A 12,579-nucleotide genomic window follows, 5' to 3' on the forward strand; every position below is an offset into this window, starting at 1 on the left:
TAGCAACCAATCAGCGTCTCTCTTTCATTGTCAAAACTTAACAGAAGAGCTGATAGGTTAATATGGGCAACTGCTCCAGATTCTGCCCCCCTTTTATATTTCAGTAAAAGTAATGTGTAACAGAAAACCAGACTAATGTTTTGAAAACACATTTTTATTGGAAGGAACTTCTACTGATATATGACACGCTTTAGTTCACGGCACAGACATGATGGAACACCGAGTAACTCCTGAGACGTCTTCCTCCGTCACACACTTCACCCCCCAGTAAAATGGCGGAGAAGTTGGCTGAGCCTGGAATCAGCAGGCGACAGATGCACACACAGCATCCGCACTGTGACAGACAGAGGGGGAGGGGAAACAGAGAGGGGAGGGGCGGGGAAGGAGTTGTTTCTGTATCAATAAAGCTTGCAACAAATGACCAGTTGTTCCTGTTGTTTCCGCAAGGCATGATGGATGTTGTAGTTTCTCTCCCTCTGTAGCATTTGATCGGTTGCTGGTTGGCAGTTCGGAGTGGACATCGCACATCAGGAGGTCAGTACGTGCGTTTCTGTATTCTCTGCTGTAGTGTCTGTTCGAGAACTGTGATCCGACAGTCTGCAGGGAGCACTTGTCATTTCGATCAGAGTGCGCCCTGGAAATGTTCACTACATCTGTGTAATGTGTCATCATACCTTCCATCATTCGCATGCACTGACTTGTACTGCACATGGATTAGGTAGATGTGTTGTCGTTATGAAGGGCAGACGGTGCTTGTTATACAGAGGTGTCCCTGTCTGTGTGTAGTACACATTGATGTCCCCCTTCTCCCTGTGCCTCTGACACTGCAGCCGAGGTCACAGGATGAAGCTGGCATATGTCACATGTGAGGACACGCAAGGGGGACTTATAAAAAAACTGGAGCAAACGGAATCTGGAGCAGTTGTCTATAGCAACCAGCCAGCTTCACACTTTTATTTTCAAAGCTTAAAGGGACAAACAAGAGAGAAGCTGATTGGTTACTATGGGCGACTGCTCCAGATTCCGTCTGCTCCAGTTTTGATAAATTCCCTCCAGAGTAAGCTGACATTTTATCTGTTTTATAATTATGGAGAAGGAAGCCAGCATCCTCCTGAGACTCTAGAAAATACAGCATCTTCCATTAATGCGGTGTGATGACTTCAACAAAACACACCTGCTTTTATTTGTATGTGAGTGGACCGAAATGTCTCTCTTATGAAACTCCTATATGTGTACACAAGGGTGCCTGTGTCTAAGTGGAAGGGTTGTTCTTTTATTACTGAATAACTTCTTGATACATTTACAATCCGTTGTACAGAAATATATGTATTTTTGTACTAGAACGCCAGCAGTATACATTGTGATTGTCAGACACCTCAAGCAGCTTTTAGTGAAATTGACGCTGAAAGCTAGAAAATATCTATGGGTATAATCAACTTTTGGTGTTACATGCTAACGGGGGCAACAGTGTGTATGTATGTATGTATGTATGTATGTGTGTGTGTATATAGATCACATCGCCACCTGTCTCAGCTGTCACTAACTACAGCTGTCACAGAACCCCTGTGACCTATGGTCAGGTGTGCCTTATGGAGCGCAAGATACGGTATATGGCACCAACAGTTTGCACAGCACTTTACAATATAAAGGGAGACCGTGCAGTTACAATACCATTCAATACAAAAGGATCAGGTGGGCCCTGCTCGTGAGAGCTTACAATCTAAAAGGGAGAGGCAAGTGATAACCGTGCCGGGATTAACAAGGAATTCCAGGACATGTAAAAAATTAACCATTGGAGTGGGACTACCCCTACACTGGGAGGGTTAACCGCGCGTTTTTGTCTAGGGGCTAAAATAAAGAAGATATACTCACCTGATCCTCGGCCCTGCAACAGTGAGTGCTTGCCTTTCTTCGCCTCCTCTCTGGCGGTGGAATGTCCCTGTGTTGACGTCATGGATCCTTAGACCACAAGATCCTGTAGGCCAGGCACCTTTGTGATGAGTAGCTACAGGATTGGGAATGTCCTAGTCATAATTGATTTTGCCAGGAGGGGGTATATCAGTCACCGTTTTGCACAGGCTTAGGTGAACTCCAGTGAACTGGGTTCACACCGTGCCGCTGCATGTTACTAGTGGGGATGAGCTGATGGAGAAAGTAACAGTTCAGTATTTAGGTTAAGGTAGGATAGGATTCCCTTAATGTGTTTTGGGGATCGCCTAAAGGTGGACAGAGTAGAAGATGGCTGGACAGGTTGTGGTGGGGAGTTCCAGAGGATGGCAGAGACTCTGGAGAAGTCCTGGAGGTAAGCATAGGAGAAGGTGATGAGGAAGTTAAGCTGGCCATACATTTATATGAATTTCGGTCAGGTCTACCGAAACTGTCAGAAATTCCCGCATGGGTGCTACTGTTGGCAGCCGTTCGGAATGGAGATGGTCAGAAAATTTTCGAACGAACGCAACCGGTGAGCTGCCAGCTCTGTTCTGGTATTCTGACCGCAGCCAGCGCGCGCTGTTAGAATACAAAGAAAACAGCGGGGATTCCTCAACCAGTGTTCGTAAGCATTGATGGAAGAATCTGTTCTATTATTTTCATTCAGCCTGCAGGTTGAACGAAAATAATAGAACAGTGTATGGCCAGCTTTAGGGAGCAGGAGGTCTTAAGTCACGTGTACATGGTTAAATTTTCTTCGTTCATCCTACGGTCCGAACAAAGAAAATCTAAAAGATTCCCCCATCAACGCTGAACACTGTGGATGGACGTATCTCCTGCTGTGAGCATTGATAGCGGCTGCTGTCCGAATACACAAACGGTGGTTGCAGCTGATTGGCCGAAGGTTATCCAACACGTTCCTGCGGCAAAAGTAAATCCAATGATTGAAAAGGGTCACCGACGTAGCGCGTTTCGACTGACTCCTATGAGATTCGAGGGTTGGTCCGGTTTTGGGTGTTAGTATTTTGAATAGTATTTTTTGGGCTATTGGAAACCAGTGGAGAGACTGGCAGAAAGGGGTGTTGGACACTATAGTAGTAGGAGGGCATCTTCTTTATGTTGTGCCGGTATAGTGATATTGGACATAAATCTTGATTAGTTACCAAAAAGCTAACACTTCCTTTTCTGACAAGCTTTTAGTATTAGTAAGAGTAAGGTATTAGTATAATGTATTTTTGTTCAGGCTCCCTGACCTTGCCATCCTTCACTCTACAGCTAAGCCTGCAATTACACACATAAATTGTGTAATTCTCCTTCCAGCTCAGTTGCCATTGTTATCAGTTGACATTCAGCAGGTGATAAGCATGCAAATGACATTAGAAAATTATGGAGTCACCTATATTAGCTAATGTGATGAGGAAATACTAGTCTTGCTTGGACAAACGGTACTGTTGCTGAGCAATCTGACCACTCTTGAGCAATCTGGTTTGCAGCGTATTAAAGCCCAACTGCACTTCCAGTTTAAAAACACATTGCAAGCAGGCAGATTTGTGATTACAGAGGAGACATGGAATTCTGTAATAAAACAAACATACCTGTCTGTTCACAATCTTCTTTAGACTGTACACTGAACTATGCATACCTTGGTGCCAGAATTATTGAACCCGTGTGCACGTACAATGGAGTCATATCATTCTGGCTGGACCAATCAAGATGGCCAAAGAGCCCGAAGACCAGGCGACGTATCAGGGCCAGAGAAAGAGGAGGTTTAGTTCCACTTTAAAGAGCAGCTCACACTATAGCGTTGCGCTAAACACATAGTAAATATAAAGCCTGTATAATAATGATAAATGTGCATTTAGCTTACGCTATTGCACAGCACAATGCACCACACACTAGGTGTGCTGGTTCGTTGTATTGCCATTCATTCTGAATGGCACCCAATGCACCTCTGTAAAGAGTGTGGTGCTGTGCAATGAAATATATATATATATATATATTCATGCGTCTTATTTTGCACTGCAACATACCCTATTGTGGTTAACCTTTTTATAAGCTCCAAATGTACCTAGGCCATGCACAATTCATTCACTTATTGCAATACATCTTGAAATGGCTCCATTTGTGCCCACAAACAAAAAAAATATATGTTTTCGCCTTTTGTTAAGTAAAGGTGCCCATACACTGCACGATTATCGTACGATAAAAGTCTTGCGATGGTTGTAGAGTGTATGGCCACCTTAAGACTTGCAGTGATCTTTCTTTTGCATGAAAAGCGCCTTCTGTTTCCTGAAAGCAATCATAACAATTTGCATACCTAATTCACGTGAGGAAAATCTGCACAGAGTAATTCCCATGTGAAAACCTTGACAGTAAATGTATATAGCATACGGAGGTTTGTATGCAAAAAAAGCAATCGATAAATAAAAACAAAGTTTAATGTCAACAACCTTTCATGAATTCTCAGCTCTTGCTCAAACCTTGTCTCTTTTCCCCCCAGTCTTTAAAGTGTATGTATAGTCAAACACTTTTTTTATTTTTTTTTGTGGTTGGAACCCCTTGCAGTGGATGGGGCTACAGAGGGTTCAGGGATGAGGGAGGCCGGATTCATCACTGTCCATCACGTGTCTTCTGATTGGCTAACTGCAATGGAATATAAACAGAAATAAACTTTCCTGTTGGTGAGAGAATGCCAGAAACCAGTAACCTCCTTGTTCTGAACAAGCTCCAGACTGATTATACTGTTTATTTTTATGGGGAAATAGCCTGTGAAATGGCTGTAGGGCATATAGAATGGCCAGTTGGCTGGGTTAGAGTAAGGATTTCCGACAACAGGGTATTATCCGTATCACAGCGAATCTAAACATGTTCTGAATGCTGCAGGCATGGTCCACATGATCGTTTGGTCACTCCCTAGGTGGTGCTATAAGTCCAGATTCCTTCATTCACACTGGAATCGGCCTTCACGGACAGCTCCGTGCAGGGCCGTATCGAGCAGCTCCTGGGAAGGACAGGTGCTGCGTGTGATTAGTACGCTGCCCCTGTCATTCTCTATGGGACTACGTGGCCGTACGCTCACCCGTCCTGCACGTCCGTGAGGGTGAGCGTACTCGTACGCTGACAGGATGGATCCTGTCAGCGTCCGAGCCAGGAAACACGCACCCCTACGGACCTGCACTTGAGGTGAGCGTAGGGGGGTGTACGGCCGCGTACTGCCATAGAGGATGGGGGCTGCGTACTAATCACACGCAGCACCTGTCCTTCCCAGGAGCTGCCCAATACTGCCCCGCACGAAGCTGCACGTGCAGGCCGATTCCAGTGTGAATAAGGGCTTTATGCGCATTGTGCACATTTTTTATGTGCGTTTTAACACGCATACATGAAGACGCGCGTTTTGACTGGCAGCTCATAAAACATTGCAGACAATGGAATAACGCTCACGTGTGCAACATGCTTCTGCCCGCGCGTTTTTGGTCATTTCCAATTAAATCTATGGGGCAGAAAAAAAAAGCACTTTTAACTGCCCATAGAAGCTCATGTATTTTCGGGCGTTTTTCTGCTCAAGCGTGAACCAGGGCCATTGAAAATCATGGGATTTCTAGTGTTTGTGCATTTATAAGCTCTTTTCTAACTGCTCAAAAACTCCTAGGTGTGAACCAGGCCTTGGGGATAAATAACTAATATGAAGATTCATGCAAAATGCACATGATTAGCACACTGCTGCAAGTGCTTAGATGTGCATCAACCCTTGTGAATATACTTGCCTATTCTGGTGGCACATCACTCCTAAACTGCTACAAGTGTTCCACACTTCTGGTTGTATAGAATACCTTCTTTTACAGGTGACCTTTTACGATAAATGTGACCCTGCAGGGATAAGATCACTTGAAGGAAGGCCTATTCCTTCTCTGTAGAAAGAGGATGTGCGTTCAGCAGGATGTACATTTTGTAAAACTGGTCTGTTTGTGGTCAAACTGAGAGTACCCATACATGTTTGCTGCTAGTTGCCATATGTCCAAATGAGGCGACGATTTCATGTGTATAAGGTATCGGCAAATACTGCTGGCTGTCAGCCGTTTAGGTAAATGGTGGCCAGCTGGTTAGCAAATCTAGTCAATTGCTATTGCTCGTCCCTGCAACTATCACATTTTAGCAGCTCTACTGCCCACTGAAATGTTGGCATTTGACAGAGCCCTGGCCCTGTTTGGTGCCAAACCCCTTTCTTGTCATTCAACTGCACAAAACCAGAACTTCACTGAATAGTACAGGCTTTATCATCTGATGGTTAAATGTTAGTGGCAGGACCCTTGTCTGTACAGAAATGTAAGCTTCGCTTACATCTTGGGCCTATGATCCTTTATGAATGGCTGTACTGAATTAGGCCTCATTCACGCAGGGCTAACTCGGGGCGTACACGCACGCCCATATCAGGCCGTTCCCGGGAGGGACAGGTGCTGCGTGTAGCAGCCTGTTCTTCCCTATGGGAGGACGCGGGCGGCCGTACGCTGTCATATGCACACCCAAACTGCACATCCGTGTGGGTCTGGCTGTCTGTACTCGGATGCAGACAGGATGGATCCGAGCACGGACACCCGGACCAACACGTCCTCCCATACGAACAGGCTCCTGTGCGCAATCACATGTAGCACCTGTCCCTCCCGGTAATGGCCTGATACGGGCGTGCACGCTGCACGGACATGTTAGCCCCGTGTGAATGAGGCCTTAGGGTTACCAGTCTTTTACTGATTCAACATACAGAGACAATACATGTACCTATACAGTTTCTATGTATATCATCTTCACTAAGAATGTTAGAGATTTATGTTGTATTACAGTCCCCTTGATGTCGGGTTGTCATGAGGAAGGCTGGAAGTGTGTTTTGCGGTAACCCAATGTAAAATGCACAATTTACAGCCAATTATAGTGCACCACAATGCACAGATGTGTGCTGTGGTGCGTTGCTTTGGCAAAAATGGTGCAGGGGGCATTAACGGCATTTTTAAAATGACTAAGCTGCTTCAATGCAGCAAAGGTTAATACACAAACACCTGCATGTTGACCTACCTCAGCAGTGTGAACGGAGCCTTAAACTGGCCATACAGTGCTCGAATGTCGGCGTAGTCCTGCTCAACAAAAATAGATTATTCAGTTGACTGTTGTTAAAGTAGCTGGGTGGAAAATTGTCACCAGAACTGTGACTGCAGCCAGTCAGCAGCAGTCATTGTTAAGGTATAATGACAGCCGCGGACGCAGGCTCTCTGCATACAATTAGCTGACGGGGAATTCGTCCATCCACACTGTTTACCATAGATGGAGGAATCTCTTAGATTTCTTTCATTAATCCTGCAGGTTGACTGAATGGAATCTAGAAGTATATGGCTAAGCGTTTTTACAGAGTACAACCGGAGATGAACTGCATCATTCTGGAGCAGTTGTGAGTACCATGTTAGGTCAAGCATGCAATTATATCCGTATTGGGACAACTGACAGCCATAGAATTGGCTTTTTTTATGCCTCTTACCACTGATTACTGAACCCAAACAGGTCTGCAGTGGCAGATAAGAGGAAAAAAGCCTTCCTGCGGCTGCCTAGCTTGAGGAACAATATCTGCTTATTATTCATATCCACATACTATGCCTATACCAGTATGAACTTGCTTTATGTATTGCTTCAGCTTGTAATTGTTAATACATGCTAAGGGTATATCCATAGTTTCTCACAAATAATAATTGCGATGTTTTTATGTTTTTCTATTTGTGGTTGCATACATCGCTCACACATACAGTAGGTAGTAAGTGTCACCATGAATCCCAAGTGTGTTCCATTCTCTTGCCTCTAGCAGTACTGTACTCGTGGCATAGGACTACTTTGTTTTATATTTACTAATTACATCCCTTGGAATCGGTTTTATGCAAAGTTCAGAGGAACAAACATTTTCATCAAGGACTTGTTCTGTAATGCTGGAAATGAGTCACCACTCATCCAATTGCCTTTCTCCATTTTACTGAGGGGAGTATCTGGTTCACGTGAGACGAGAAGACTGCCATCTATGTCCCTAAGCAGGGTCCGGGGGGCTTTGACATCACCTGTTACCCCACATATAACACTGTTATTCTGGCATTTTGACACATCTTCTTCAGCTATGTAACTTGAACAACACGCACCCTGTCCCAGGAACTACTTACTATAAAATCTTAGTGGCTGAGCAATGAAGTAGTACGTTTCTAGTGACCTAGCCAGAGCTACTGAAATGTGGGATGCAGGCAGTACTCCCATACCAGGCAATCTGGTCAGCAGGGGGGCCCAGCAGGAAGCAACATTTCCCAGCTAATTGGATCTCTAAGCTAAGAGTCACCAGCCAATGAGGTGCAGCATCAGGGCAGGACACTGCATTGCCAGGGTAAAGCGGTGATCACATTTCTAGGATGTGGTGTTCAGGGTCTCCGCAGACAGGCCAGATCAAGTGATCCCAATTCTGGGCTGGTGATTGGACCTTAGGTGGAGGGGGAAGTCAGTGGTCAGTAACAGGTTGGATTAGAGGATGCCATAGGGGACACCAACCTGGAATACAGTATCCTCCTACTGGAGTCTGGCCTGCAAGGTGGAACCCCCCAGGGTGTGCGATTTCACTCCTCCCTGATACACTGTTAGGGGATTGTAACCCTTCCACACACCATCTAAAACAAAAAATCTTTTGGCTTTGCATAGATTTTCCTTAATTTATAATGGTGTTTCAAAAGGAGGGATCAACATGAGCTGCTGATCATTGTGTGCAATGGCTATGCAGCCAGAGCTTATCTGTATTAGACATTTATATAAATACAGCCAAAAGTGTCACAACACAAGGATTGTCATCTCAGTCCAGGATGTAGACGGTGACCCTAAACGATATCTGAACATGGATAACCTTTCTTCTTCTGGGGAGATAATCAGATGAAGTCCTTGTCGAGGGGTGTACTGTGATCTTTGTGTGAGGTAATAAATAGCTGAACGTGTTACACTTGTACATTACATACTGTATAGATATATAAAAATATATATCTGACAGGTCCACTTTTATCAGATCACATTCAAATATATGTACTTATGGGGAGACACCGGGAGGTGCAGGCAGCTGTCAGCTAGTGTGTATTGGGCCCCATGAATTCTAATGCTGACCCTGGACAAATTTTGGTATGTTCTATGGAATCTTTTTTTTTTTTTTCTTCTAGTAATTAGGACTAAAAAAACAACAAATAATCCTAGTTACATGATCCTTACACTCTTACTGTACCATGATCAAGTTATCTAATAGAAGATACTGTCTAGCTTCCAGTATTTATCTGTTGTTGGGTGTCTGTGTCTCCACATGGTTTATTATCCTGAATGATCAGATAACGTCATATAATGTATGTGCTACTGTTTAGAACATTTTGTGATCTAGCCAGCAGAATACTGAAACTGAAAGCGCTCCCTGCAAACCCTATGGCATGAGCCACTGTATGTTACATGCACTCCACTCTTGTCACTTCACACGGGTTTATTAAAGCCGACTTACTATCGTTACACGCCTGCCGGAATAAATTCCTGACCTGTAACAGAGTGCAGAAAAATATGTGACGCGTAGGAGTGCCACAACCGTTAGTACACCTTTTATTAATCTTGACAAAACGTCTGTAGAAAATGGCAAGTGCATTTCGGTGGTGTGTGTGGAGGGGGGAGGTGGGGGAGCTTCATCAGGGCTCATTTTGGTGGTGATTGGTGAAGACATGGACAATAAAATAAAGCCAGGTATACATGGTCTATAGTGGGTGCCGCTGCCAGCACCCTTCTGTCTGGCATCCCTCGATCAGCTGATTGAAGGAGCAGGTTGTAAAATTCTTGGCTGAACGGAGCTTGCAGCCAGTCAGCTGTCAGAATACAATGCAAACATCGGGGGATTAGTCCGCCAACGCTCGTAAGAGTTGATGGAGAAATCCTGTTATATTTTCTTCATTCAGCCTGCAAGTTGAAGGAAGAAAATGTATTTGTGTATACCTGATTTAAGAACAAAAGCATTTGGACTGTGTTGTCACAAAATGCAGCAGTGGTGTCAGGCTGGGTCTGATGCCCTGTTTTAGCTCATTTGCCTTTTCAGGGTCCTATGGAGACACCCTTGTGTGTGCTAGTGAGCTGTGTGTACCTTCCTCAAACCAGCAAGGTAAGCCACTTCACTGCTTCCCTTATCTCTTTTCTGCTCCTCCCTCATTTCTCCTCTTCTCCAAGATAGTAGATGGACAGCTGTTGGAGATTGTGGTCCTGTACTGGACAGGAAGTTCAGGGAAGCTGAGAGAGTTGGGGCCTACTGGAAGCTGGCTCCTTGTTCCCTGTCGCTTGGTGAGGGGGCATGGAGTCCGCTTCCTGGCCAATTAGGAAGCTGAACAGAGTGTAATGACTCGCCGCCTGGCTTCCTGATTGGTCAGGAAGCTGGGTGGGGGGTCATTACCCACCCTGCGGCTTTCTGATTGGCCATAAAGCCGGCTCCATGCTTCCTGGCTAATTAGTAAGCCGGGTGGTGATTCATTACAAGCCGCCCTGCTTCTTTAATTGGACTTCTGGTATTGGTATCGGTGAGTACTGGACTGGAGTTCTCTTTGTTGCTTTTTTTTTTATTCCTCGAGTTAAACTGGCCTATGAGAAGGAGACAAAGTTGAAAAGATTTCAACTGAATGTGAAGACTCTATCGAATGTGTGTTTGTGACCTACATTGCTAAAGTTGCTTTTTTTATTTTGTTTGTTTTTCCCATCGGGTGTAAACGTACTTGTTTTATATTACTTGAGCGTACATCTTTATGCCCGGCGCAAGGAAATATTATATCCTAATCTTAGGCGTGCAGCAGTAATTGTCAAGGAGGATCAGGTCCAGCCAAATCTCGCGCAAACAATCAGCCAGGGATATTGGCTCCTTGTTACAATTACAGGATCCTTACAATTGAGTTGTAAGGTTACAGCACATAATATCCCTACTACTATGTTATAACCTCCACATTGTAACAGGGATAGATACTATAGCAATCAAAGCTTACCTGGACAAATCCCTTTTTATATAGTGTGTGTTGCCTTCTGTCTGCCCATCACTTTCAGCAACTTCCTGCATTCCCAGTGTGCTTTGCATCTCTTTCCCTGCTGCTTGATATAATGCTATCTCAAGACTACATATCCCATCATGCATTGCTTCCAGCAAGTGATGATAATGTTACATTGTTCAGATGCTGAGTTGTAGTTCAGAAGGCAGGCTTTGTGAGAGTTTGGACACAAAGTGCATATTTACAGGACTAAGGGCTAGTTCACAACACAAATAGTGCGTTCTGTTTGTGGTGTGAGCCGGCCGGAATGCACTGAATCGCATCCCGGCCGGCTCCCTGCGTTTAGGGGCAGGAGGGGGCGTGGCGGTGCATTGAAGTCAATGACACCTCAGCCACGCCCCCTGGACACAGTGCGATCGCCCACACCCGAACACGTGGCACATCAATGTCTGCGTTCCGGTGCAGTCAGAATAAAATAGTGCATGCAGCATTTTTTCTGACCGAAAAGCCGGCATTGATGTGCCACACGTTCGGGTGATTGATCTGCGGCCGGGGGTGGGGGGGGCATGGCTGCATGCATTGACTTCAATGCACTGCTTCGCCCCCTCCCGTTCCTGAACGCTGGGAGCCGGCCAAGATGCGATCCAGTGCGTTTAGGCACCAAATCGGGCCAGAACGCAGTGTTTGTAGTGTGAACTAGCACTGAGTAAAATGGTATCGGTACATTTGAGGAAGTCCATCTTATAGGCATCATCAATAAGTTTACAAACCTTCTAGATCAATATAGTTATTAGGAGTGGGATCGAACTTATGGAAATTCTATCTAGAAAAGCATACTTATTTTTAGTTTTTGACAATAGGTACCCTGTAAATCTTGTAATGGACCCTGAACTTGTGGATACATGCCTGTGCAACCTCCTCATGTGTCTAGCACGGGTCCCATGCACATGATAATTGAAATGCATCCCTCCAGGGCTCATTTTTAAGGCATGTAATGCCTTGCTATGGACACTTACATACTGTAGACATCCCGCAGCATCTAGGTGCCTAAAAGCATGGAATTGTGTGTAAATGCAGCTAAACACAGGGAAAAAGTGATCTGGGAAGTATAACCTCTCCTGTGTTTAATGGAGGCCCAAGTGCATGGGGCTTTACAGCGAGGGAATAGGCCAATTTGAAAATGTTTATAATCTAACTGCTGCTGATATACGCTATGCGAGGAAACCTGTTAAAATATAGGTGTGGAGGTGTTCAGTTATTAGTGGCACAAAGGATGATGTAATTGTCGCTGCTCACTGCTATTTCAGATATCTTGGATACTGTTAGTCCAGTCATTCATTAGCTATGACAAATCGTTTAGCTAACACAAATGCGTGTGCCCTGCCTAGTCTCATTTTCTTAAAATAAACCTATTACAAACCTGGATGGTACAAAGTGAGAAAATCATGCATTACGTTGCCACACTGTAACACACGGTAGGTACATTGCACAGTTCTGTGTGTTCGTCGCTGCTGGACAAGAAACTACACATGCCAGCTCCCCCCGCACATAGTTTTTTTTTTTTTTTTTTTAAGCCCAGGGGGCTAGCGGGTGGGGTTTTTGGGTT

General features: G+C 44.8%; 1 protein-coding gene across 2 annotated transcripts in view; it reads left to right on the forward strand.

Moving 5' to 3' along the window:
- The first annotated feature begins 429 nt into the window (after positions 1-429).
- Positions 430-12,579, forward strand: part of FAM3C (family with sequence similarity 3 member C) — a 52,201-nt gene continuing 40,051 nt past the window's right edge. For both annotated transcript variants that reach the window (XR_001941303.1, XM_018557738.1), the window contains exon 1: positions 430-534. The gene's annotated coding sequence lies outside the window, so the exon portion shown is untranslated. The remainder of the gene's footprint in view (positions 535-12,579) is intronic.

Source organism: Nanorana parkeri, unplaced genomic scaffold (assembly GCF_000935625.1).
Source record: "Nanorana parkeri isolate BGI_ZX_2015 unplaced genomic scaffold, ASM93562v1 scaffold301, whole genome shotgun sequence".
NCBI lineage: Eukaryota > Metazoa > Chordata > Amphibia > Anura > Dicroglossidae > Nanorana > Nanorana parkeri.